This window comes from Rhinatrema bivittatum, chromosome 19 (genome assembly GCF_901001135.1).
Source record: "Rhinatrema bivittatum chromosome 19, aRhiBiv1.1, whole genome shotgun sequence".
Classification (NCBI taxonomy): Eukaryota; Metazoa; Chordata; class Amphibia; order Gymnophiona; family Rhinatrematidae; genus Rhinatrema; species Rhinatrema bivittatum.
In genome coordinates, this window is record NC_042633.1 from 45,086,331 (window position 1) to 45,108,618 (window position 22,288).

At 40.0% G+C, this 22,288-nt stretch overlaps 1 long non-coding RNA gene across 19 annotated transcripts; it reads left to right on the forward strand.

Moving 5' to 3' along the window:
- Positions 1 to 972: 972 nt before the first annotated feature.
- LOC115080793 lies at positions 973 to 22,036 on the forward strand. 19 transcript variants are annotated; one of them, XR_003853655.1, is made up of 16 exons: positions 2,951 to 2,994; positions 3,873 to 3,963; positions 5,619 to 5,709; positions 6,591 to 6,681; positions 7,595 to 7,685; positions 8,574 to 8,664; positions 9,555 to 9,645; positions 10,540 to 10,630; positions 12,500 to 12,590; positions 13,480 to 13,570; positions 14,460 to 14,550; positions 15,464 to 15,554; positions 17,414 to 17,561; positions 18,329 to 18,419; positions 18,940 to 19,045; positions 20,261 to 22,036. It is a non-coding gene; the product is annotated as an uncharacterized LOC115080793 (long non-coding RNA). The 19 variants fall into 19 exon arrangements; XR_003853667.1 differs by lacking the exon at positions 9,555 to 9,645 and adding an exon at positions 11,519 to 11,609; XR_003853657.1 differs by lacking the exon at positions 8,574 to 8,664 and adding an exon at positions 11,519 to 11,609.
- Positions 22,037 to 22,288: the final 252 nt, after the last annotated feature.

Sequence of the window (22,288 nt, forward strand, 5' to 3'; positions counted from 1 at the left end):
GGTCTCTTCAGAAAATCAGACCTGAATGCAGGGGCTGTGTCCCCCCCTTCACATCCCTCCCCCCCACACCATTCACTGCTGGTATATGGGAGGGGGGCAGTCCCTGTCTCTGAAGGACAGCTCTCTTCAGAAAATCAGACCTGAAAGCAGGGGCTGTCTCCCCCTCCACATCCCACCCATACCCACACCATTCACTGCTGGTATATGGGAGGGGGGACAGTCCCTGTCTCTGAAGGCAGGTCTCTTCAGAAAGTCAGACCTGAACGCAGGGGCTGTCTCCCCATTCACATCTCTCCCCCCCCCCCCCCCCACACACACACACTCACACACACCATTCACTGCTGGTATATGGGAGGGGTGACAGTCCCTGTCTCTGAAGGAAGGTCTCTTCAGAAAGTCAGACCTGAATGCAGGGGCTGTCTCCCCCTCCACATCCCACCCACACCATTCCCTGCTGGTATATGGGAGGGGTGACAGTCCCTGTCTCTGAAGGACAGCTCTTTTCAGAAAGTCAGACCTGAATGCAGGGGCTGTCTCCCCGTTCACATCTCTCTCCCCCCCCCCCCCCCCACACATACACACACCATTCACTGCTGGTATATGGGAGGGGGGGAGTCCCTGTCTCTGAAGGACAGCTCTCTTTGGAAAATCAGACCTGAATGCAGGGGCTGTCTCCCCGTTCACATCCCTTCCCCCCCCCCCCCCCCACACTATTCACTGCTGGTATATGGGAGGGGGGACAGTCCCTGTCTCTGAAGGACAGCTCTTTTCAGAAAGTCAGACCTGAATGCAGGGGCTGTCCCCCGCTTCACCCCCCTCCCACACCATTTACTGCTGGTATATGGGAGAGGGGGTGAAGGGCCATGCAGTCCCTATCTTTGAAGGACAGCTCTCTTCAGAAAATCAGACCTGAATACAGGGGCTGTCTCCCCGCTCACATCCCTCCCCCCCCCCCCCTCACACCATTCACTGGCTGGTATGAGGGGGAGGTGAAGGACCAGGCAGTCCCTGAAGGACAGCTGTCTGTTCAGATGGGCCTTGCAGATAAAATTTGTGAGAACTTTGCTCAAGTTTGCAGTTCCTGTGTTAAACTTCTTTTTTTTCACTAGAGTAGCATAAAATATACTGAAGTACTTTGTGTATTAAACTAAAGAAACTTTACATAAAATTAAATTAAGTACTTATTTTCATTTAATATGCTGCTTTAATGAAACAAAACATTTAATAAAAAACTTGCGACATGAGCTTCAAAACATTAAAATACTATAGAAAAACTAAACAAAGTTTCTAATATTAGTACTTATTTATTATAATTACAGTGGTTAAATTTAAAGAGCATGCAATGTTAATTTGGTAATGCTTGTTTGCACTGCACGTCTGAGTCTTGTCCGTGCATGGCTGTGTGCTATCTGATAGCAAAATGGCCACGGTGAACAGCACCAAGCATGTGCGGCTTAGTGCGCACTAAATCGTGGATAGTGCACTACCCGCGATTTAGTGCGTACTGAAATAAATCTGTTAAATATATGGTTTTACTTTCCCATTGGCTGTCTCCACAGTGGAGAGACAGCCAATGGGGACGCAGAACAATACCTCTAGCTAACAAAACATTTCCTCAAATGTTACTTTTAAACCGTTAACTATCATTTTTTATAGTGTGCACTAACTGACAGATAGTGTGCACTAACTCGTGTTAGTGCGCACTATTCGGAAAAATGATTTTTTTACAAAAAAAAAATGCTGATCCGCGGGAACATATCATCTTCCGGCTGCCAGACGAACCCGGTCATGAAAAAGATCAGGTACCCGATTAACATCCCTATAAAATATACATTTTAAAAGTGTGGTGTGTAACCTTTAACCTGACAATACCATGACAGGAGAAGGTTACCTTTGTGCATTGTTGAAATAGCTTCATAATTACTCTGTTTTAATAGGTGAAGTCTGCCTTTATTGAGCTCCGCTTGCAGTGAAACTCTGACCAACATAGGATCAGTCTGTTTGTGAATGCATACCCAGGCATGAGAAATAATGAGCCTACGCATTGGCACTTTAACTATTTCTTAGGCGGAACTGAATGCAGTATAATTATTTGTATCTGTATGTCTGCAGGATTTTACCGGATATGTGGTTTTTGGCACTCGTCATAGCTGAGACGTCTTTGTGGATTTGCACCCTATTCTCCATTGGGTATGGGTTGTCCGGTCACTGAGTTTCCTATGCATATATTTTTATATGTACTTGATATTAGAGAAAAAACTCTTAATTATGTTATATGTTTATGATGAATCAGAATGGATCTGAATAGGGATGAATTATAAGTGAATTCAAAAATTACTGGGGAGTGGCATCCTCGCTGATATATTAAATGTTTAGGATATCTAGTTAGCTTTGCTCTGATTCTAATGTAATGAGAAGAAAAGTTATTTTAATAGTCTTAAAGGTTTTAGCCAGAAAGGAAAAATATTCTTTCAAATTTAGAGCTATTAGATTTTCCCATAAATATAATCATTACCTGAAAATTAGTTTTGAAACATAGGAGACACTACTGTAAAACGGCGAAAATGTAAAATATCAGTGAGACTGCCTCCTAGAATCAGGTGGCTTGGGCTGACTGAATGGAGAGCAGTGGAGGTCAGAATTTCCCTCATTCAGATCCATTCTAAGGTGAAATTTACAAATGGAGGCGGTGGTAAATTTCCATGTCTGACCTCTTGAATATATGTCAATATTTCACACTGGGATTCCTGGTAATAACTGGTTTGATGGGAATTCCGAATAAGTATGAAACAAGCATTTCAAATGTTTCATGTGCAACCTATAACCGGACAATACCCTGACAGGAGAAGGGTAGTGTGTGCTTTTGTATGGTGTGAAACAGCTTTATAATCGTTCTCTTTTAATAGTTGATGTCTGATTTTATAGAGCTCCGCTTGGGGTCATGGCATTTGTGAATGCATATGCTGGCATGAGAAATAATGAGCCTACGCATTGGTATTTCCACTATTTCTTAGGTGGAACTGAATGCAGTATAATTTCTTTGTATCCGTATGTCTGCAGTCTTGTACCGGATATGTGGTTCTTGCTGCTCGTCAGAGCTGAAACATCTGGGTCACTGATACGTCCTTTAGGCTTCGTACCCTATTCTCCATTCGTACGGGTTGTCCAGTTGCTGGGTTTCCTATGCACACATTTTTATATTTATTTCAGATAATACAGAAAAATCTAATTATAATGAACCAGAATGGATCTGAATAGGGTTGAATTAAAAGTGAATTCAAAATTCTCTGAGTGGCATCCTCGCTGATATTTTAAATGTCTAGGATATCTAGTAAGCTTTGTTCCAAGTCTAATATAATTAAAAGAAAACTTATTTTAATAGTATTAAAGAAAAATGTCCCTTCAATGTTAGAGCCATTAAATTTTCACATAAATATTTTAATCACCTGAAAATTAGTTGAGAAATGTAGGAGACTCGCACGTAAAAAGGAGAAAATGTAAAACATCAGCGAGCCTGCCTCCCTCAGTCAGGTGGCTTGGGCTGACTGAATGGGGAGCAGTGGAGGTCAGATTTTCCCTCATTCAGATCCATTCTAAGGAGAAATTTACGAATGGAGGCGGTGGTAAATTTCCATGTCTGACCTCTTGAATATATGCCAATGAATTTGATTACTAGTATTTCACACTGAGATTACTGGTAATAACTGGTTTGATGGGATTTCCTAATCATTATAAAATATGCATTTCAAATGTGTCGTGTACAACCTGTAACCTGACAATACCATGACAGGAGAAGGGCAGCGTGTGTTTGTACAGTGCAGAAAGTGCTTTATAATTGCTGTGTTTTAATCGGTGATGTCTTTCCTTTATAGAGCTCCGCTTGCAGCAGGACTCTGATCAACATGGGGTATTGGGGCTTGTGAATGAATACCCTGGCAAAAGAAATAATGAGCCTACGCATTGGTACTTCCACTATTTCTTAGGTGGAACTGAATGCAGTATAATTTTTTTGTATCCGTATGTCTGCAGGCTTTTGCCGGATATGTGGTTCTTGCTACTCGTCAGAGCTGAAACATCTTGGTCATTGAGGCTTCGTACCCTATTCTCCATTCGTACGGCTTGTCCGGTTGCTGGGTTTCCTATGCACACATTTTCATATTTATTTAAGATAATAGAGAAAAATCTCTTTATTATGCTAGATGGTTATAATGAACCAGAATGGATCTGAATAGTGTTGAATTACAAATAAATTCAAAATTCTCTGAGTGGCATCCTTGCTGATATTTTAAATGTCTAGGATAGCTTAGCTCCAAGTCTAATATAATAAAAAGAAAACTAATTTTAATAGTATTAAAGAAAAATGTCCCTTCAATATTAGAGCCATTAAATTTTCACAAATATTTTAATCACCTGAAAATTACTTGTGAAACATAGGAGACTCACATGTAAAAAGGAGAAAATGTAAAACATCAGCGCGCCTGTCTCCCTCAGTCAGGTGGCTTGGGCTGACTGAATGGGGAGCAGTGGAGGTCAGAATTTCCCTCATTCAGATCCATTCTAAGGTCAAATTTACAAGTGGAGGCAGTGGTAAATTTCCATGTCTGATCTCTTGAATATATGCCAATATTTCCAACTGGGATTCCTGGTAATAACTGGTTTGATGGGAATTCCGAATGAGTATAAAATATGCATTTCAAATGTGTCGTGTACAACCTGTAACCTGACAATACCCTGACAGGAGAAGGGCAGCGTGTGTTTGTATAGTGCAGAAACTGCTTTATAATTGCTCTGTTTTAATCGGTGATGTCTGCCTTTTGCTGGAGATGTGTTTCTTGCTACTCGTCAGAGCTGAAACATCTGTGTCAATGAGACATCTTTGGGGCTTCGTACCCTATTCTCCATTCGTACGGGTTGTCCGGTTGCTGGGTGTCCTATGCACACATTTTAATATTTATTTAAGATGATAGAGAAAAATCTCATTATAAAGAACCAGAATAGATCTGAATAGGGTTGAATTACAAGTGAATTCAAAATGCACTGAGGAGTGGCATCCTCGCTGATATTTTAAATGTGTATGATATCTAGTTAGCTTTGCTCCAAGTCTAATATAATAAAAACAAAATTTATTTTAATAGTATTAAAGATTTTAGCCAGGAAATAAAAATGTCCCTTCAATTTTAGAGCCATTAAATTTTCACATAAATATTTTAATCACCTGAAAATTAGTTGAGAAATGTAGGAGACTCGCACGTAAAAAGGAGAAAATGTAAAACATCAGCGAGCCTGCCTCCCTCAGTCAGGTGGCTTGGGCTGACTGAATGGGGAGCAGTGGAGGTCAGAATTTCCCTCATTCAGATCCATTCTAAGGTCAAATTTACAAATGGAGGCGGTGGTAAATTTCCATGTCTGACCTCTTGAATATATGCCAATATTTCACACTGGGATTCCTGGTAATTAATTTTGGAAATCCTAATCATTATAAAATAAGCATTTCAAATGTGTCGTGTACAACCTGTAACCTGACAATACCCTGACAGGAGAAGGGCAGCGTGTGTTTGTACAGTGCAGAAAGTGCTTTATAATTGCTCTGTTTTAATCGGTGATGTCTCCCTTTATAGAGCTCCGCTTGCAGCAGGACTGTGATCAACATGGGGTATCGGTGCTTCTGAATGCATACCCTGGCATAAGAAATAATGAGCCTACGCATTGGTACTTCCACTATTTCTTAGGTGGATCTGAATGCAGTATAATTTCTTTGTATCCGTATATCTGCAGGCTTTTACCGGATATGTGGTTCTTGCTACTCGTCAGAGCTGAAACATCTGTGTCAATGAGACATCTTTGGGGCTTCGTACCCTATTCTCCATTCGTACGGGTTGTCCGGTTGCTGGGTTTCCTATGCACACATTTATATATTTATTTAAGATAATAGAGAAAAATCTCTTTATTATGCTAGTTGGTTATTATGAACCAGAATGGATCTGAATACTGTTGAATTACAAGTGAATTCAAAATTCACTGAGGAGAGGCATCCTCGCTGATATTTTAAATGTCTAGGATAGCTTTGCTCAAAGTCTAATGTACTAAAAAGAAACTAATTTTCATAGTATTAAAGGTTTTAGCCAGGAAAGAAAAATGTTCCTTCAATTTTAGAGCCATTAAATTTTCACATAAATATTTTAATCACCTGAAAAATAGTTGTGAAACGTAGGAGACTCGCACGTAAAAAGGAGAAAATGTAAAACATCAGCGAGCCTGCCTCCCTCAATCAGGTGGCTTGGGCTGACTGAATGGGGAGCAGTGGAGGTCAGAATTTCCCTCATTCAGATCCATTCTAAGGTCAAATTTACAAATGGAGGTGGTGGTAAATTTCCATGTCTGACCTCTTGAATATATGCCAATATTTCACACTGGGATTCCTGATAATTAATTTTGGAATTCTGAATGAATATAAAATATGCATTTCAAATGTGTCGTGTACAACCTGTAACCTGACAATACCCTGACAGGAGAAGGGCAGCGTGTGTTTGTATAGTGCAGAAAGTGCTTTATAATTGCTGTGTTTTAATCGGTGATGTCTCCCTTTATAGAGCTCTGCTTGCAGCGGGACTGTGATCAACATGGGGTGTCGGTGCTTGTGAATGCATAACCTGGCAAAAGAAATAATGAGCCTACGCATTGGTACTTCCAGTATTTCTTAGGCGGAACTGAATGCAGTATAATTTCTTTGTATCCGTATGTCTGCAGGGTTTTGCTGGAGATGTGTTTGTTGCTACTTGTCAGAGCTGAAACATCTGTGTCAATGAGACATCTTTGGTGCTTCGTACCCTATTCTCCATTCGTACGGGTTGTCCGGTTGCTGGGTTTCCTATGCACACATTTTTATATTTATTTAAGATAATAGAGAAAAATCTCTTTATTATGCTAGATGGTTATAATGAACCAGAATGGATCTGAATAGTGTTGAATTACAAGTGAATTCAAAATTCACTGAGGAGTGGCATCCTCGCTGATATTTTAAATGTCTAGGATATCTAGTTAGCTTTGTTCCAAGTCTAATGTACTAAAAAGAAAACTAATTTAAATAGTATTAAAGGTTTTAGGCAGGAAAGAAAAATGTCCCTTCAATTTTAGAGCCATTAAATTTTCACATAAATATTTTAATCACCTGAAAATTATTTGTGAAACGTAGGAGACTCGCATGTAAAAAGGAGAAAATGTAAAACATCAGCGAGCCTGCCTCCCTCAGTCAGGTGGCTTGGGCTGACTGAATGGGGAGCAGTGGAGGTCAGAATTTCCCTCATTCAGATCCATTCTAAGGTGAAATTTACAAATGGAGGCGGTGGTAAATTTCCATGTCTGACCTCTTGAATATATGTCAATGAATTTGATTACTAGTTTTTCACACTGAGATTACTGGTAATAACTGGTTTGATGGGAATTCCTAATCATTATAAAATATGCATTTCAAATGTGTCGTGTACAACCTGTAACCTGACAATACCATGACAGGAGAAGGGCAGCGTGTGTTTGTACAGTGCAGAAAGTGCTTTATAATCGCTCTGTTTTAATCTGTGATGTCTTTCCTTTATAGAGCTCCGCTTGCAGCAGGACTCTGATCAACATGGGGTATTGGGGCTTGTGAATGAATACCCTGGCAAAAGAAATAATGAGCCTACGCATTGGTACGTCCACTATTTCTTAGGTGGAACTGAATGCAGTATAATTTCTTTGTATCCGTATATCTGCAGGCTTTTACCGGATATGTGGTTGTTGCTGCTCATCAGAGCTGAAACATCTGGTTCACTGAGACGTCTTTGGGGCTTCGTACCCTATTCTCCATTCGTACGGGTTGTCCGGTTGCTGGGTGTCCTATGCACACATTTTTATATTTATTTAAGATAAGAGAGAAAAATCTCTTTATTATGCTAGATGGTTATAATGAACCAGAATGGATCTGAATAGGGTTGAATTACAAGTGAATTCAAAATTCACTGACGAGTGGCATCCTCGCTGATATTTTAAATGTCTATGATATCTAGTTAGCTTTGCTCCAAGTCTAATATAATAAAAAGAAAACTTATTTTAATAGTATTAAAGGTTTTAGCCAGGAAATAAAAATGTCCCTTCATTTTTAGAGCCATTACATTTTCACACAAATATTTTAATCACCTGAAAATTAGTTGAGAAACGTAGGAGACTCGCACGTAAAAAGGAGAAAATGTAAAAAATCAGCGAGCCTGCCTCTCTCAGTCAGGTGGCTTGGGCTGACTGAATGGGGAGCAGTGGAGGTCAGAATTTCCCTCATTCAGATCCATTCTAAGGTCAAATTTACAAATGGAGGCGGTGGTAAATTTCCATGTCTGACCTCTTGAATATATGCCAATATTTCACACTGGGATTCCTGGTAATTAATTTTGGAATTCTGAATGAATATAAAATATGCATTTCAAATGTGTCGTGTACAACCTGTAACCTGACAATACCATGACAGGAGAAGGGCAGCGTGTGTTTGTATAGTGCAGAAACTGCTTTATAATTGCTGTTTTAATCGGTGATGTCTCCCTTTATAGAGCTCCGCTTGCAGCTGGACTCTGATCAACATGGGGTATCGGTGCTTGTGAATGCATACCCTGGCATAAGAAATAATGAGCCTACGCATTGGTATTTCCAGTATTTCCTAGGCGGAAGTGAATGCAGTATAATTTCTTTGTATCCGTATATCTGCAGGCTTTTACCGGATATGTGGTTCTTGCTGCTCATCAGAGCTGAAACATCTGGTTCACTGAGACGTCTTTGGGGCTTCGTACCCTATTCTCCATTCATACGGGTTGTCCGGTTGCTGGGTTTCCTATGCACAAGTTTTAATATTTATTTAGGATGATAGAGAAAATTGTCATTATAATGAACCAGAATGGATCTGAATAGGGTTGAATTACAAGTGAATTCAAAATGCACTGAGGAGTGGCATCCTCGCTGATATTTTAAATGTCTATGATATCTAGTTAGCTTTGCTGCAAGTCTAATATAATAAAAAGAAAATTTATTTTAATAGTATTAAAGGTTTTAGCCAGGAAATAAAAATGTCCCTTCAATTTTAGAGCCATTAAATTTTCACATAAATATTTTAATCACCTGAAAAATAGTTGTGAAATGTAGGAGACTCGCACGTAAAAATGAGAAAATGTAAAACATCAGCGAGCCTGCCTCCCTCAGTCAGGTGGCTTGGGCTGACTGAATGGGGAGCAGAGGAGGTCAGAATTTCCCTCATTCAGATCCATTCTAAGGTCAAATTTACAAATGGAGGCGGTGGTAAATTTCCATGTCTGACCTCTTGAATATATGCCAATGAATTTGATTACTAGTATTTCACACTGAGATTCCTGGTAATTAATTTTGGAATTCCGAATGAGTATAAAATATGCATTTCAAATGTGTCGTGTACAACCTGTAACCTGACAATACCCTGACAGGAGAAGGGCAGCGTGTGTTTGTTTAATGCAGAAACTGCTTTATAATTGCTCTGTTTTAATCGGTGATGTCTCCCTTTATAGAGCTCCGCTTGCAGCAGGACTCTGATCAACATGGGGTGTCGGTGCTTGTGAATGAATACCCTGGCATAAGAAATAATGAGCCTACGCATTGGTACTTCCACTATTTCTTAGGCGGAAGTGAATGCAGTATAATTTCTTTGTATCCGTATGTCTGCAGGGTTTTACCGGATATGTGGTTCTTGCTGCTCATCAGAGCTGAAACATCTGGTTCACTGAGACGTCTTTGAGGCTTCGTACCCTATTCTCCATTCGTACGGGTTGTCCGGTTGCTGGGTTTCCTATGCACACATTTTTATATTTATTTAAGATAATAGAGAAAAATCTCATTATAATGAACCAGAATGGATCTGAATAGGGTTGAATTAGAAGTGAATTCAAAATGCACTGAGTGGCATCCTCGCTGATATTTTAAATGTCTCTGATATCTAGTTAGCTTTGCTCTAAGTCTAATATAATAAAAAGAAAACTTATTTTAATAGTATTAAAGGTTTTAGCCAGGAAATAAAAATGTCCCTTCAATTTTAGAGCCATTAAATTTTCACATAAATATTTTAATCACCTGAAAATTAGTTGAGAAATGTAGGAGACTCGCACGTAAAAAGGAGAAAATGTAAAACATCAGCGAGCCTGCCTCCCTCAGTCAGGTGGCTTGGGCTGACTGAATGGGGAGCAGTGGAGGTCAGAATTTCCCTCATTCAGATCCATTCTAAGGTGAAATTTACAAATGGAGGCGGTGGTAAATTTCCATGTCTGACCTCTTGAATATATGTCAATGAATTTGATTACTAGTTTTTCACACTGAGATTACTGGTAATAACTGGTTTGATGGGAATTCCTAATCATTATAAAATATGCATTTCAAATGTGTCGTGTACAACCTGTAACCTGACAATACCATGACAGGAGAAGGGCAGCGTGTGTTTGTACAGTGCAGAAAGTGCTTTATAATCGCTCTGTTTTAATCTGTGATGTCTTTCCTTTATAGAGCTCCGCTTGCAGCAGGACTCTGATCAACATGGGGTATTGGGGCTTGTGAATGAATACCCTGGCAAAAGAAATAATGAGCCTACGCATTGGTACGTCCACTATTTCTTAGGTGGAACTGAATGCAGTATAATTTCTTTGTATCCGTATATCTGCAGGCTTTTACCGGATATGTGGTTGTTGCTGCTCATCAGAGCTGAAACATCTGGTTCACTGAGACGTCTTTGGGGCTTCGTACCCTATTCTCCATTCGTACGGGTTGTCCGGTTGCTGGGTGTCCTATGCACACATTTTTATATTTATTTAAGATAAGAGAGAAAAATCTCTTTATTATGCTAGATGGTTATAATGAACCAGAATGTATCTGAATAGGGTTGAATTACAAGTGAATTCAAAATTCACTCACGAGTGGCATCCTCGCTGATATTTTAAATGTCTATGATATCTAGTTAGCTTTGCTCCAAGTCTAATATAATAAAAAGAAAACTTATTTTAATAGTATTAAAGGTTTTAGCCAGGAAATAAAAATGTCCCTTCATTTTTAGAGCCATTACATTTTCACACAAATATTTTAATCACCTGAAAATTAGTTGAGAAACGTAGGAGACTCGCACGTAAAAAGGAGAAAATGTAAAAAATCAGCGAGCCTGCCTCCCTCAGTCAGGTGGCTTGGGCTGACTGAATGGGGAGCAGTGGAGGTCAGAATTTCCCTCATTCAGATCCATTCTAAGGTCAAATTTACAAATGGAGGCGGTGGTAAATTTCCATGTCTGACCTCTTGAATATATGCCAATATTTCACACTGGGATTCCTGGTAATTAATTTTGGAATTCTGAATGAATATAAAATATGCATTTCAAATGTGTCGTGTACAACCTGTAACCTGACAATACCATGACAGGAGAAGGGCAGCGTGTGTTTGTATAGTGCAGAAACTGCTTTATAATTGCTGTTTTAATCGGTGATGTCTCCCTTTATAGAGCTCCGCTTGCAGCTGGACTCTGATCAACATGGGGTATCGGTGCTTGTGAATGCATACCCTGGCATAAGAAATAATGAGCCTACGCATTGGTATTTCCAGTATTTCCTAGGCGGAAGTGAATGCAGTATAATTTCTTTGTATCCGTATATCTGCAGGCTTTTACCGGATATGTGGTTCTTGCTGCTCATCAGAGCTGAAACATCTGGTTCACTGAGACGTCTTTGGGGCTTCGTACCCTATTCTCCATTCATACGGGTTGTCCGGTTGCTGGGTTTCCTATGCACAAGTTTTAATATTTATTTAGGATGATAGAGAAAATTGTCATTATAATGAACCAGAATGGATCTGAATAGGGTTGAATTACAAGTGAATTCAAAATGCACTGAGGAGTGGCATCCTCGCTGATATTTTAAATGTCTATGATATCTAGTTAGCTTTGCTGCAAGTCTAATATAATAAAAAGAAAATTTATTTTAATAGTATTAAAGGTTTTAGCCAGGAAATAAAAATGTCCCTTCAATTTTAGAGCCATTAAATTTTCACATAAATATTTTAATCACCTGAAAAATAGTTGTGAAATGTAGGAGACTCGCACGTAAAAATGAGAAAATGTAAAACATCAGCGAGCCTGCCTCCCTCAGTCAGGTGGCTTGGGCTGACTGAATGGGGAGCAGAGGAGGTCAGAATTTCCCTCATTCAGATCCATTCTAAGGTCAAATTTACAAATGGAGGCGGTGGTAAATTTCCATGTCTGACCTCTTGAATATATGCCAATGAATTTGATTACTAGTATTTCACACTGAGATTCCTGGTAATTAATTTTGGAATTCCGAATGAGTATAAAATATGCATTTCAAATGTGTCGTGTACAACCTGTAACCTGACAATACCCTGACAGGAGAAGGGCAGCGTGTGTTTGTTTAATGCAGAAACTGCTTTATAATTGCTCTGTTTTAATCGGTGATGTCTCCCTTTATAGAGCTCCGCTTGCAGCAGGACTCTGATCAACATGGGGTGTCGGTGCTTGTGAATGAATACCCTGGCATAAGAAATAATGAGCCTACGCATTGGTACTTCCACTATTTCTTAGGCGGAAGTGAATGCAGTATAATTTCTTTGTATCCGTATGTCTGCAGGGTTTTACCGGATATGTGGTTCTTGCTGCTCATCAGAGCTGAAACATCTGGTTCACTGAGACGTCTTTGAGGCTTCGTACCCTATTCTCCATTCGTACGGGTTGTCCGGTTGCTGGGTTTCCTATGCACACATTTTTATATTTATTTAAGATAATAGAGAAAATTGTCATTATAATGAACCAGAATGGATCTGAATAGGGTTGAATTACAAGTGAATTCAAAATGCACTGAGGAGTGGCATCCTCGCTGATATTTTAAATGTCTATGATATCTAGTTAGCTTTGCTCTAAGTCTAATATAATAAAAAGAAAATTATTTTAATAGTATTAAAGGTTTTAGCCAGGAAATAAAAATGTCCCTTCAATTTTAGAGCCATTAAATTTTCACATAAATATTTTAATCACCTGAAAATTAGTTGTGAAATGTAGGAGACTCGCACGTAAAAATGAGAAAATGTAAAACATCAGCGAGCCTGCCTCCCTCAGTCAGGTGGCTTGGGCTGACTGAATGGGGAGCAGAGGAGGTCAGAATTTCCCTCATTCAGATCCATTCTAAGGTCAAATTTACAAATGGAGGCGGTGGTAAATTTCCATGTCTGACCTCTTGAATATATGCCAATGAATTTGATTACTAGTATTTCACACTGAGATTCCTGGTAATTAATTTTGGAATTCCGAATGAGTATAAAATATGCATTTCAAATGTGTCGTGTACAACCTGTAACCTGACAATACCCTGACAGGAGAAGGGCAGCGTGTGTTTGTACAGTGCAGAAACTGCTTTAGAATTGTTGTGTTTTAATCGGTGATGTCTGCCTTTATAGAGCTCCGCTTGCAGCAGGACTCTGATCAACATGGGGTATTGGTGCTTATGAATGCATACCCTGGCAAAAGAAATAATGAGCCTACGCATTGGTACTTCCACTATTTCTTAGGTGGAAGCTGAATGCAGTATAATTTCTTTGTATCCGTATGTCTGCAGGCTTTTACCGGATATGTGGTTTTGCTACTCGTCAGAGCTGAAACATCTGTGTCAATGAGACATCTTTGGGGCTTCGTACCCTATTCTCCATTCGTACGGGTTGTCCGGTTGCTGGGTGTCCTATGCACACATTTTATATTTATTTAAGATGATAGAGAAAAATCTCTTATTATGCTAGATGGTTATAATGAACCAGAATAGGATCTGAATAGGGTTGAATTACAAGTGAATTCAAAATTCACTGAGGAGTGGCATCCTCGCTGATATTTTAAATGTCTATGATATCTAGTTAGCTTTGCTCCAAGTCTAATATAATAAAAAGAAAACTTATTTTAATAGTATTAAAGGTTTTAGCTAGGAAATAAAAATGTCCCTTCAATTTTAGAGCCATTAAATTTTCACATAAATATTTTAATCACCTGAAAATTAGTTGAGAAATGTAGGAGACTCGCACGTAAAAAGGAGAAAATGTAAAACATCAGCGAGCCTGCCTCCCTCAGTCAGGTGGCTTGGGCTGACTGAATGGGGAGCAGTGGAGGTCAGAATTTCCCTCATTCAGATCCATTCTAAGGTCAAATTTACAAATGGAGGCGGTGGTAAATTTCCATGTCTGACCTCTTGAATATATGCCAATATTTCACACTGGGATTCCTGGTAATTAATTTTGGAATTCCTAATCATTATAAAATAAGCATTTCAAATGTGTCGTGTACAACCTGTAACCTGACAATACCCTGACAGGAGAAGGGCAGCGTGTGTTTGTACAGTGCAGAAAGTGCTTTATAATTGCTCTGTTTTAATCGGTGATGTCTCCCTTTATAGAGCTCCGCTTGCAGCAGGACTCTGATCAACATGGGGTGTCGGTGCTTCTGAATGCAGACCCTGGCATAAGAAATAATGAGCCTACGCATTGGTACTTCCACTATTTCTTAGGTGGATCTGAATGCAGTATAATTTCTTTGTATCCGTATGTCTGCAGGGTTTTACCGGATATGTGGTTCTTGCTACTCGTCAGAGCTGAAACATCTGTGTCAATGAGACATCTTTGGTGCTTCGTACCCTATTCTCCATTCGTACGGGTTGTCCGGTTGCTGGGTTTCCTATGCACACATTTTTATATTTATTTAAGATAATAGAGAAAAATCTCTTTATTATGCTAGATGGTTATAATGAACCAGAATGGATCTGAATAGTGTTGAATTACAAGTGAATTCAAAATTCACTGAGGAGTGGCATCCTCGCTGATATTTTAAATGTCTAGGATATCTAGTTAGCTTTGTTCCAAGTCTAATGTACTAAAAAGAAAACTAATTTAAATAGTATTAAAGGTTTTAGGCAGGAAAGAAAAATGTCCCTTCAATTTTAGAGCCATTAAATTTTCACATAAATATTTTAATCACCTGAAAATTAGTTGTGAAACATAGGAGTCACGCATGTAAAAATGAGAAAATGTAAAACATCAGCGAGCCTGCCTCCCTCAATCAGGTGGCTTGGGCTGACTGAATGGGAAGCAGTGGAGGTCAGAATTTCCCTCATTCAGATCCATTCTAAGGTGAAATTTACAAATGGAGGCGGTGGTAAATTTCCATGTCTGACCTCTTGAATATATGTCAATGAATTTGATTACTAGTTTTTCACACTGAGATTACTGGTAATAACTGGTTTGATGGGAATTCCTAATCATTATAAAATATGCATTTCAAATGTGTCGTGTACAACCTGTAACCTGACAATACCATGACAGGAGAAGGGCAGCGTGTGTTTGTACAGTGCAGAAAGTGCTTTATAATCGCTCTGTTTTAATCTGTGATGTCTTTCCTTTATAGAGCTCCGCTTGCAGCAGGACTCTGATCAACATGGGGTATTGGGGCTTGTGAATGAATACCCTGGCAAAAGAAATAATGAGCCTACGCATTGGTACGTCCACTATTTCTTAGGTGGAACTGAATGCAGTATAATTTCTTTGTATCCGTATATCTGCAGGCTTTTACCGGATATGTGGTTGTTGCTGCTCATCAGAGCTGAAACATCTGGTTCACTGAGACGTCTTTGGGGCTTCGTACCCTATTCTCCATTCGTACGGGTTGTCCGGTTGCTGGGTGTCCTATGCACACATTTTTATATTTATTTAAGATAAGAGAGAAAAATCTCTTTATTATGCTAGATGGTTATAATGAACCAGAATGGATCTGAATAGGGTTGAATTACAAGTGAATTCAAAATTCACTGACGAGTGGCATCCTCGCTGATATTTAAAATGTGTAGGATAGCTTTGCTCCAAGTCTAATATAATAAAAAGAAAATTTATTTTAATAGTATTAAAGGTTTTAGCCAGGAAAGGAAAAAGTCCCTTCAATTTTAGAGCCATTAAATTTTCACATAAATATTTTAATCACCTGAAAATTAGTTGTGAAACATAGGAGACTCACATGTAAAAAGGAGAAAATGTAAAACATCAGTGAGCCTGCCTCCCTCAATCAGGTGGCTTGGGCTGACTGAATGGGGAGCAATGGAGGTCAGAATTTCCCTCATTCAGATCCATTCTAAGGTCAAATTTACAAATGGAGGCAGATGTAAATTTCCATGTCTGACCTCTGGAATATATGCCAATAATTTTGATTACTGGTATTTCACACTGGGATTCTTGGTAATAACTAGTTTTGGAAATCTGAATGAGTATAAAAGAAGCATTTCAAATGTGTCGTGTGTAACCTATAACCTGACAATACCATGAGAGGAGAAGTGTCATGTGTGTCTGTATAGTGTGGAAACTGCTTTATAATTACTCTTTTGATAGGTCATGTCTGCCTTTATATAGATCTGCTTACAGAGGAGAGGCATGGAGAGATGGCACATTCAGGGATATAAAGGCTTATAGGACGTCATACTCAAGTTAGGCTTGCAGCTGTAGGTTTTTGGGATGTTGCTCTGTAGGATGTTACTTTTCTCCCTTAGGTCTTACTCTGGACTTACACGTTGTCCCTTAGCTCCTTGGAAGTAACTTTGCGTTCTGCAAAAACAGCATGCCCTTGAGAGATCTCTTCCTGTTATGTTCTTGCCTGTATTCCCTTCCCTGCATAGGCTGTATGTTAAGCTTGTTAGATTGTAGACTGTGCATGTCTTAGTGTCTGACAGATTGTGGAGAGGGTGTTGGCAGGAAGGTGCTGGGGGATGCACATGCTGGTACTGAGTGGGCATCTCTCCCTTAGGCAGAGTGTCTGAGACTGTGAGAGGAGGAGGGTGTATGGGGACACGTGTGATGGGGTTCTGGGTGGTGACCTCTCGCTTAGGCAGGGTGTGGTTAGGAGGCTGACGTGGTTAGGAGGCTGACGTGGTTAGGAGGCTGATGAGGGATACGCATGCTGGTACTGAGTGGGCATCTCTCTCTTAGGCAGAGTTTCAGACAGGTTTTGGGCAGGAGGGCGCTGGGGGAAGCACATGCTGGTACTGAGTGGGCATCTCTCTCTTAGGCAGAGTATCTGAGACTGTGAGAGGAGGAGGGTGTATGGGGACACGTGTGATGGGGTTCTGGGTGGTGACCTCTCGCTTAGGCAGGGTGTGGTTAGGAGGCTGACGAGGGATACGCATGCTGGTAATGGGTGGGCATCTCTCCCTTAGGCAGAGTTTTAGATAGGATGTGGGCAGGTGGGTGCTGGGGGATAAGTATGTTGGTATTGGGTGGGATCTGTCCCTCAGGCAGAGGTATTTAATCTTTCACAAAGTGTGTGATGAAGTCTATTTTACTAATTTAATATAATAAATTTTTTATTTTTAAGGTGATGATTGAGGAGGTTCTTTAATTGGTAAAGTAGTTTGTTTCACGTTCTTAACTGTGTGAGATGCTTGGATTTGGCCAACTGGAGGAAGAAAGCTGCTCATGCAATGTAATGGACTGGATGAGATGCAGAGGACGGACTGTTTTAGGTAAAAATGGAAAAAGAGATCGGAGGCTTTTAACTTGTTTATGGAAGAGTTACAAGCAGTGGAAATCCTTGTAGTGTAGGGGTGGGGGAATAACGGAAGGGTTGGGGATTTTGTTCTACGTTTTGCATTGGCTGTTTATTTTTGCTGATTGAATTATGATGCATACAAGTGTTGTATATTTGTTATGTTCTGGCTAAAACAGTCTACTGAATAAATATATATATAAATATCAAATGAAATTGTGTTTAAATAAAATAGAGGTTGGATGTGAATTCTTTGAGTGAGCTGCTTAAAAGCAGAAGTTTGCTTCAAGCAACCAGTGGATCTTGGAGACTTCTTTTCTTCTTTATAAGAATTTCTTTAATTTGGGGAGGGGGGGGGGAGGTAGATGGGTGGGTGTCTACTCCCACAGAACAAGTATAAGTTTTGAAAAGTGCTTGCTATGAAAGGCTCGTTGGCCTCAGGATTTGGAGCCGGGTTAGTAAGTTAGAGGTTGTGGTTTTGAAGCTGGCCAAGGTCAGTACTTTCTGGTATGGCAATGTGAGTGAGGGATTGGGGTAGGGTTACGGTTTTGGTTAGTAGTCAGGTTAGGGTAGGGGATTATGGTGCTTTAGAGGGTCAGGGTTAGTGTCAGTGTGAAGATCTGATGGCAGCCTGTGTTCCAGTGTTACTCCTGGGGTAAATTTGGGCAAAAAAATGTAAAACTCTGTGCCCAAAAAGTTAAAAATCTGCTAATTTTATATTGGTTTAAATAATATCTTTCCCAGGACAAGAAGGATGGTAGTCCTTACCTGTGGGTGACATCACTGGATGGAGCCTTATGGAAAACTGTGACGTCCACCTGATCGACACTGGCAGGTGCATTGAAAATGTTGGTTAGTAAATGTTGCCGGGAGCACCAGGGTAGTGGTGACTGTCTATCAATGAGTCCTTCTAAGACATTGTTATTGGTGCTGGGGAAAGATTGGGATGAGCACTGAGAAAAGTATTGACACTGGCACCAATGCGAGTATATTTCTGGTGCTGACCCCGACACTGCATTGGCCTTGATGGTTATTGATCCGCTTGTGAAGAAGACATGGTTAGTAGAGCTGTTAACAGTTTCTTCACCTGAACAACTAAGGTGATCCCCAGACATCAGTATTGGGTACTTAGCCACCATAGGTCTCTGTGGTGGTGCCAGTAACACCTAGCCTGCCACCCCTTGTAGCTGTGAATTCCCAATATTCTGTTTGTTTGACTGCCGCAGAACACTGAAATGATGAATTGAATGTGTTATGTGCTCTGACGCCTGTGCTGAGTGTCTCCAAAAGCATTAGTGTTCCATGTAGATACACATGTAAAAGATGTTTATCTAATCTGTACAATTCCATTGCAGATAAACATGCAAACATCCGAGCCAGTGTGACGACCAGAAATGAGCAGGGGCTATGGAAAAGGGCACACGAAAAAAGTGGCCACTTGTGGGCACAAGCTAATCACAGGTGGGTCCAAGTCAGAGGGATACCAAGATCCCTCCCTGATTTTCAAAATGTAGTCACACAATGTGAATATTGTCAGTTGACACATCCAAGGTCACCCAGGCTATTGAGCAGGGGCATATTCATCGTGGTTTAAGTCCTGCCACTATTTGGCAAATAGATTTTATAGGCCGTTTATGAAAATGTGGAGATGTATATTTATATATGGCAGTAGATACCTGTAGTGGAATCATGATGGCTGTGCCTGCACGAGAGGCTAATCAGATAGCTACGTTATAACTTTTAAATGAAATGAGTAGCTATTATGGAATACCAAAACAAGTTCAGAGCGATAGAGGGACTGGTAACTTAGTGCAGCAATATGCTAGAGACAACTACATTGAATGGATATTTCAAATTCCATATTATCCGCAAGCTGTTGGCCTTATTGAGTGTATGAATGGGTTATTAAAAGTGTGTTACGGTGTCTTACAAAATTTGACACTATGAAGGGGTGGAAATCTGTATTGTCCACAGCTCTACAGCTGCTAAAGAGTAGACCTTTAAAAAAGGATGGAATGACTCCATTCCAGAAGTTATATAATCATGAACCTGCTTCTACTCAGATCCGAAATATCATTTTCTGGGCTACGCCTTCGGGAAATGTCGAATTGCTTTGCTAAAATAGTTATGAAGCTGAGGGATATGATGTAACCAATCCCACCGCTATAGTGATACCTCCCCATGAATCTTTATTGTATGATTTTCAGATTGGGTGCAGCATCCCTAAGCAACATTTTGGATGGCTGTGTATTTTATCTAGTTGTGCAAAACAAGGCATAGCTGTATTGGGGGGACTCATTGATTCTGACTACTGTGGTCCCATATATGTACTGTATCATAACTAGACGATTAAAGATATTTACGTTCCTGCCCAAACCCAAATGGTACAATTGATTAATATTCCCTATGTAACAGAGCAAATGGCATGGGGAATTCCCAATTCCACTCCCCGAGGACAAGGTGCCTTTGGAAGCACCTCCAGTCCAAGTAAACTACATCCTGGAGCTAAAATATGGATCTTCACACCTCATAGAGAACCTAGGAAAGGTGAAATTTTAGCTGTTGGCAAACATGCAGTACTGACTGTACTACCAGAAGGAGATGAACATTAGATACAGGTACCCAGTATCCGATGTAAACTAAGGGAATAACTAACGCTGCGTTCTCTTGCTACAGGTTGGCTTGCATCTCCCGTTTATGGTGATCAACGTCTTTGCCATGATTGTTATGGTGCACACCCTATATCAGCCTGTTGAAGTAACATCTGGATGGGGGACTATCAAGTGGAAGAACAGCACCTTCTCTGGAACGCAGGATAATTTCACTTGTAAAGCATACGATGCTTGTGTGGTTTGGAACCTCACCACAACTGCAAAAGTAGTAAAAGCAAAGGCCACTCAGGACAAAATCACTAGATTAGTTGTCAAGTATAAAGGCGTCAGTACATTAACAGATACTGTATGTAAATTTACATCACTTCCTTTCCCAGTCTATCTTCCCGAAAGAGGAAGTATGCTAATACAAGTTTTGCATGCTAACAAATGGATATGGACCACCAGTAATCACACTATTGACAATACAATGTGTACCCCTACACTAATGGGATTGGCTTGCCCTTTAATGTATTCCACATTACCCGATGATTGCTTGTTGCAGCAGCCTTTGGCACACTGTAGTCTTCTAATATTACCTGATAATGTGACTGGTGTCATAATTCCATTCCCTGGAACTGTATGTGTATATAATTTGACTTTAACAGGATGCCTGTATAATGTTACTTGTTTTACTTTTGGTTCTCAACAATATTATTTACTAGCAATGGACATCGCTGATGTGCAATTGGGGGTAAAGTTGGACTTATCATTCTTTAAGACACCATTGTTGGATTCAACTAAACTGCAAAAGGTATTGAATACCTCAGATTCATTGAAACAGACCCTGAGACATGTGGACATTGCTGTAACTGGTGGCCTGATTCGAGCGGACTTTGCCAAGGAATGCCTACTACATTTACAACTATAATTGATAATAGACACCTCTCATTCTTGGTGGGATGTGTTTTTTGGACATTCCTCTACTGCTACAATGATTCTGAATAGGATTTTTCATTCTATCCTTATTGTAATGTGTGTATGCCTCCTCTGCCTAGCGTGTACATGTTATCTTACCTATTGAGTGCATAAAATAGCACGTCAAAGTAAATATACCACTACAGTGGCTTTGTATGCAGTGGTGCCTGCATTGGAGAATGATTGATCAAGGGTGGAGTGTAGGATAAACATGTTCTTGTTAAACAGATTGTGCAACTCAGCTTTCTGGCTTCCTGTCAGGAATACGGCGGTCTGATCAGCCGCCTGCATGCCAGGGACAGGACGAGTCTGACTGGGTAATAGCAACTGTTGATACATAACATGGGTGGATAGTGATCAATCATTTCTCTCTTGCATGCACACTTGCTTACGGCATGGTATAAAAGAGCAGGACTTTCCAGTGTCCGGTGGGAGTAGGAGATATTGGCTCAATAGAAGTATAGAGTGCTGGACACTGAAAACTCCCTTCTCACCTTTGCTGACCTGACGACTCCTAGATACAAGGCTGATGACACGAAGGGTGCTGGATGGCATATGCAATCATGCTGACTATATGAGTCCCTAGTTAGATGTGATCAACATCTGCTATTCTATGTTCAGTTAACAGTGTCAACGTGCCCTATGTAACAAGTTATGTTCCTCTGTAAACCTGAGTTGACCATGTGAGCTCCTAGCTCAATGTGATCAATATCTGCTATTCTATTTTTTTTGTTTGAATTAATAGTTTTTTATTGATAACATCATAATGAACAACTGTAGTACAATGCCTTTGTGAAAAACGCTCAAAACGTCCACAATGTATACATCATATTAACTGACTCGAGAAAGATGAACATTCATATAATAAAATAAACAGATGCTTGAACTACTTGATCTGCGGGTTTCTTTTCTATAGAAATATATAAAAGTGTAAAAGTATGCTATACTGCAAACTTAATACAATGTAGAAATAAAATAAAAGAAACCGATACAGAGTTATCACTTATTAAAGCACTCCATTCCCTAACCCTCCCCCCCCCTCCCCTCTGGGTGAATCTGAGTTGCTCCCAGTCATAATATAGACTCTGTCAACAGTTGATGAACTCTGCGAAATGGAACGTAGTCCACATTCCCT